The sequence below is a fragment of the Danio rerio genome, chromosome 16, assembly GCF_049306965.1.
Source record: "Danio rerio strain Tuebingen ecotype United States chromosome 16, GRCz12tu, whole genome shotgun sequence".
NCBI lineage: Eukaryota > Metazoa > Chordata > Actinopteri > Cypriniformes > Danionidae > Danio > Danio rerio.
Window position 1 is genome coordinate 27045117 of NC_133191.1, and position 6000 is coordinate 27051116.

The 6000-nt window shown below is 34.2% G+C and overlaps 1 protein-coding gene across 6 annotated transcripts in view; it reads right to left on the minus strand.

Annotated features, from left to right (window-relative positions):
* Positions 1–4506, minus strand: part of bcl3 (BCL3 transcription coactivator) — a 52513-nt gene extending 48007 nt beyond the window's left edge. For 2 of the 6 annotated variants that reach the window (XM_073925406.1, XM_073925402.1), the window contains exons 1-3: positions 4435–4506; positions 4282–4336; positions 1419–1505 (exon numbers count right to left, since the gene is read on the minus strand). The gene's annotated coding sequence lies outside the window, so the exon portion shown is untranslated. The remainder of the gene's footprint in view (positions 1–1418; positions 1506–4281; positions 4337–4434) is intronic. The other 4 variants (XM_073925403.1, XM_068214130.2, XM_073925405.1 and 1 more) reach the window with 2 other exon arrangements.
* Positions 4507–6000: the final 1494 nt, after the last annotated feature.

Consider the following 6000-nt stretch of genomic DNA (forward strand, 5'->3'; position numbering starts at 1 on the left):
ACGCCCAGAAGGCCTTGAGTCCAATTCTGTATATTAGCAAGCTTCTCCCGGGACAGCTCGGTCCTTAGAGATGCATGAATAGGTCAGAACAGGGCAGCTGTGGAGTGGAGGTTAACTTTATGGAGGAATTTAAACGTAGCTTTTGTTAGTTGAAATTGTATGTTGTAAAACTGGCCACATATGTTTGAAACGAGGCAACAAACACATGTAGATTTCTGAGTCTTCAATGCACTTTTATATGATAAACAAGTGAAAAATATATTTTAAAAGTGTAAAATATATTTAAAATAAATAAATGTATAAACAAATAAATATAGTGTTTTGTTTCTTTTTTTCCCCTTTTTGCAAATGTTGACATGCATCCTAACTAGGGCTGTACAATATTTCATTTTAGCATTGATATCGCAATGTGTGGATCCACAATAGTCACATAGCAAGATATGCAATATTTAGTCTGAAATATAGTTGAACAGGAGCTACAGATTTGTGTTTAATTACTGTATTTATTCAGTATTTTTATAATTTGTGCAAAAATATATATAATTTTTGTCTTATCTTTAGTCCAAATGTCTTGATTTCAAAGCAAAAACAAGATTATTTTACTTACCCCACTGGCAGATAACTAATAGCTTGTTTTAAGTAAAAACTTAATTTTCTAAATGTGAAAGAAAAAAAATTCTAATTGCTCTAAGATTTTTTTTTATATATTTATATTAGAAACAAAACAAAGCAAAAAGCTTTTCTTTTTGCCTTGTGATAATTAAATTTCTGCACCTGAATACAGTTAGACTTCTCCCAAAAAATCAAATAGTTATTCAAACCATCTTGTAAAACTGTTTCATATTCCTATTTATTTTGTGAAATATGTTGTTCCAATGTGTATGAACATGTATTTTGTCATTTAAATGGCTTAATAATCATCATATCATTTGATTTCCGATGGCTAATGGGCGCACCATGTTAGTCTACACTGCAGGAGATATTAGAGCTGCAGGATTTAAACATGATAATTAATCATTTTCTTGATAAAGATAAACAGTGTGTATCCTACATGAATAAAGCACAATGTCCAATTATATATATTTTTAAAATTATTATCTTCTCTCTAGACTTCAGCGTGTATTTATGTTAGTGTGTATGTGTATTTGAATGTCTGAAACATTACATAAATGTTATTTCTTTGAAAACACTGATAAACTGTGATTTATAAAACACTGCACGCCTCTTTCCATTTTGAGTTTAGCAGCTGATGATTAAGAAAGGATACAAGGAAGAATCTATCTTGTGTGGTTGTGTTAAATGCCTATGTTTGTGCAAGCCATAAAATATAGTATACCTTGAAAGGCTGTACTATTTACAGTACTTTGGGCTTGAGGATCCCTGCAGAAGATATTGTGAAACTTAAAAATCTGTCATACCCCTTTCTCTTTCCGCTGACACCCTACTAGCTGTAGTTCCTCCTCACATCAGGGGTTTGGAGTTACCTGGGTCAGTTTGGGACTTTCCTTCATCGTTGGGTTGAGTGGGTATGGAACAACAAACAGAAAAAAATCATAGGCGTTTAAAGTCCCTAAAACACCAAGAGTCCTTGGTGGGCCTCAACTTGTCAGTTGGTGATAGATGATACCATCCAAATACTGAATCATGGCCAATTTAGTTCCCTTTGTCCTGAAGATCTAAAATCAATAATCTGCCAGTTAACTTTGACCACATAATTCAGCATTTCAGTTCATTGGGGTGTTGCAATATACATTTTTCTACAAATTTATGGATATATTTACCATGGGGACTACAAAATGTTTTAAAGAGAGAAAAGGACAACAGTGTAAATATCTTGTGCAAAATGACTGCCATGTTTGTAAAGGAAGGTCTACCTGAAATGTTGATCTCAGACATTTTGTTTGGCTACACATCTCATATCTCAATTTTTGTTACATTTTTTAAAACTTTATAAAAATGATATATTATTTTGTTACCTACATGATTAACTTAATATATTTCAAAGTGACGAAATGTTATCCGACTTTTTATTTTGTGAATCAACATTATCACAATGTAGGCCTTTATTGAAAGCTATAAAGCGCGCAGAAATAAAGGCGACATGATTAAAAAAAATCAATTTCAACTACATAGGCTACCCCATTCGCGATTAATGAAGATGATAAACTAGAAAATAAAACTGCAAGATGGACGTGGTTTCTTGAGGCCATGGTTGCCAAAGCTACACATAAGTTCCAGCAGAACTATCATCTTCAACATTTTCAAAAAGCCGTCGGCCTGCACTCTCGCTGCCAAATCTGTAGTTGATGATGGTGAAACGCTGTTAAGCTGCGCCCACTGCTGGCCACTCTTGTCATTGCAAAATAAAGGAACTACTTTTAAAAGGTTACATTACATAGAAAATATTAATATAGATTATGCACTATAACATAAAAATTGTGAAAAAAATGCACCATAAAAAACATAAATGTGCGCACTTCTAAAAAATCTCGAAGGTAGGTGCTCGATCAAAAATAAACATTGTAGCAAAAGATTAAAAGAAATCAACACAATGCCACTTTAGCACTCAAAAATCTTTAATATCACTCACAATGTTTCAACCGACATGGTCTTCATCAGATGAAGTGCTAAAGTGGCAGTGTGCTTATTTTCGCTTGATCTCTTGATAGAAAATGCACCATAACATAAAGTTGTGAAAAAAGGTTAGTACTCTATTTTTTAGTCATCATTTACAAAAATCCAGACAGAATATCTTTTTTGCGATTCTTTTTATCAAATTGTAAAAGGGTTTTTCAGTTATTGAGTAAACTAAGTCTGTGGTAAACATAACTCGATTGTCAAATTTTATGTTGTCAAATATTGTCTCAAAAATGATACATTTACAAAATATAATCTATACATAAACAACAAGTCACATTTATAAAATATTATTTATACACAAGTCACATTAACCAAATCCACTCTGTAAATTCAAAACAATCCAAAAATACACAAATTCATATTATACACAAATCCAGTTCATTTGGCGAAAATATTTATGATTTTTACTTGCAAATTTACAAATTTTGGGTTGTGTTTTTAAATTTTGTTTTGAATTTACAAATAGAGTTTTGTAAATGTGAATTGTGCTGTGCATGTATGAAATTTATTTCATAAATGTGTTATTTTTGAGACTGATCTGGCTCCATAGATAATTTACTTAAACACCTTGTTCTAAGCTTGTAGACATATGCACCTCAAACATTGATATCTTCATATCTCTATATAATATATTGTTGGGCAAGTACAATTTACTACCATAAAGTAGCTATAACATAGAAACTGCCATAATGATGTACAGTATATTACAAAAAAACTGCAAAACTGCAACATGTTTTGCATTTCAAGCAAAATGTAATAAAATAAACAACCAGTAGCTTTTTCTCAAAAAGAAGAAAGTGACCGTTAACTGCATTTTGGAAAGAAATTAAGTTATAAGCCCTTGCACAATGTTCTTCTTGTTATTTGGGTCTGTTGAATCTTTGACTCTGATTAGCTGATGAACATTCCAAAGTGTGCATGTATTTTCACATAAATTCACAATATTTCCAGGCAGGTCTTGACCACATTATGTCCAATGAGATCCAAAAGCGCTCCATACTAATAGGGTGTTGAGACACCAAACCTGTTTTGCACATTAACTGATGTTGAAAACCATTTATTCATTTTCCTTTGGCTTAACCCTTATTTATTAGGGGTCGCCACAGCGGAATGAACTGCCAACTATTCCAGCATATGTTTTACACAGTGGATGCCCTTCCAGCCTCAACCCAGTACTGGGAAAAACCCATACACTCTCACAAGGCCAATTTAGTATATCAAATTCACCCAGCACATGTCTTTGGACAATGGGGAGAACCGGAGGATCCGGAGGCAAACCACTCGAACACGGGGAGAAAATGCAAACTCCACACAGAAATGCCAACTGACCCAGTCAGGACATGAACCAGCGATTCTTGCTGTGTGACAACATTGTTAATTAACTGCAACTTTGACGCCTGCCTGAAAGCGGTTTGCTGACAACCAAAAGCAGTTCACTGATATCCGAAAGTGGTCCCTACTAATCAGACATTAAGACACTGAACTGGTTTTGCACGTCCACTGATGTACAAAATAGGTCCTGCTAATCAGATGTTGAGGCACTGACTGAACCTGTCTTGGCATGTCCACTGACATCCAAAAGCAGTCTGTTCTTTTCAGACATCAAGGTAGGTATCTAAATCAGATTTTTATTATAGTTACCTGCTGTTCCCAAATACTGATGTCCATTCATTTAGTTGATTGAACACTGTGAAAACTAAAGAATAAATAAACAAACCAACCAAATGTTTTACACAAACACAATCAAAAGGGCATTGAAATAAACAAATAATATACAAACAATGTTTCATTTACCTTGCTGGCCTGATAACCAGCAGTAGATTAAGCAGGAGCATTTAACAGGTGGCTGCATTGAGATCTTACTATGCTGTCCATACAAACTTTCGCAGGTTAAATCAGTCAGTGGGGATCATGTGACTTCTGACTCAGGCTAACCGGAAACAATTCAATTTATAACATAAACTAATACGCTTTCAAATAATGAAATACAAAACAATAAACAAAAATACAAGCTCAGCGATCAGCAGTTACATTTACAGTGGCTGTGAGAGCGAAATACACTGCAATTCAAGAAAACACATGCAGTTACAAAAAAATACAGCAAATGAGGAGAAGATCTTCATTGGTTTGATGCAAATCCTCAGAAAACAATTACATTAAGAAAACCCGTAGCAATTTCTCACAACACATGCAAATAGCATGGAACCTAATAGAAATGTTTCAAGGGAAGTTGTAGTGGGTGATCATTGAAAGTTGAGTTTTTTTTTTTGTTTGTTTATTTTAATATCATGATTAGTCAATTTTTTTTATCTTTTTACATTATTAGCCTAAATCAGTGTTTCCCAACCTTAAAGGCAGTACACATTTTCAACTTCTTCCTAATCAACACACCTGACCTGAATCAACTCAACATTAGAAGAGACTCACAAACCGGAAATCAATAGATCAGATAAGGGAGCCTACAAAATATGTACAATTGGTGTGCCTCCAGGAACAGGGTTAAGAAATAACCATAACCTAAATAGCCAGGTCTATTGCGTTTTTGAGTCCCCTTGAAACATATCCGTTGTGTTCCACGCTACTTGCATGTATTTTTAAGAAAATGCATCTTAATTTGTTTGCGCTGTGAGAATTTTCAGCACGTTTCTTAAAGCTGCAGTTTGTTTTTGACTCTTTGAAAGCTTAAAAATAGCATAATATGTTTGCAGATATTTAGGAAACATGCTATATGAACATTCTTGTTTATCTGAAAAATAATGCTGAAGTTAGATATTCTACTTTGAAAATGTGGATTACATGCCGGAACGTCTGTCTCTGTTTTGTTTGCTTTAATCTGCCTGATGCCAGTTTAACCAATTATATTTCAGCCCCCTAAGTTGACTTTGTAGAAAACATTGTATTTCATTCATTCAGTCAGAAAGTGCTCTCAAAGATTGCATCCATGACCGAAATACAACATCCGGTGGACAGTAGCAGCCTCCGAAATGAGTAGCAGTGTTAGAGTTCTACATGAAGTAGTAATTAAGTAACAAATAACATAAAGATTACAAAGCTAAACATTAGGTGAGCAGGTTGTAACACCATGTCCTAACAACATGTGATACGCAGTTTTTAGCAATTGGGCTTTTTGCACAAGATGAAACACAACAACAATTCATAAGCACAGAAGAGTGCACTTAGGCACAATCTCAATTCTATTTTTTTACCTCTATCCCTTCCCCCTCCACTTGGCCCTTGAAACATAGTGTAAAGGGGAGGGGCTTCAAAATTTACCCCTAAGAATTGCACTGCAAAAATTCTCTCCTTACTTAGATTTTTTGTCTTGTTTCTAGTCCAAATATGTCACGGTCGGTGAGGGGA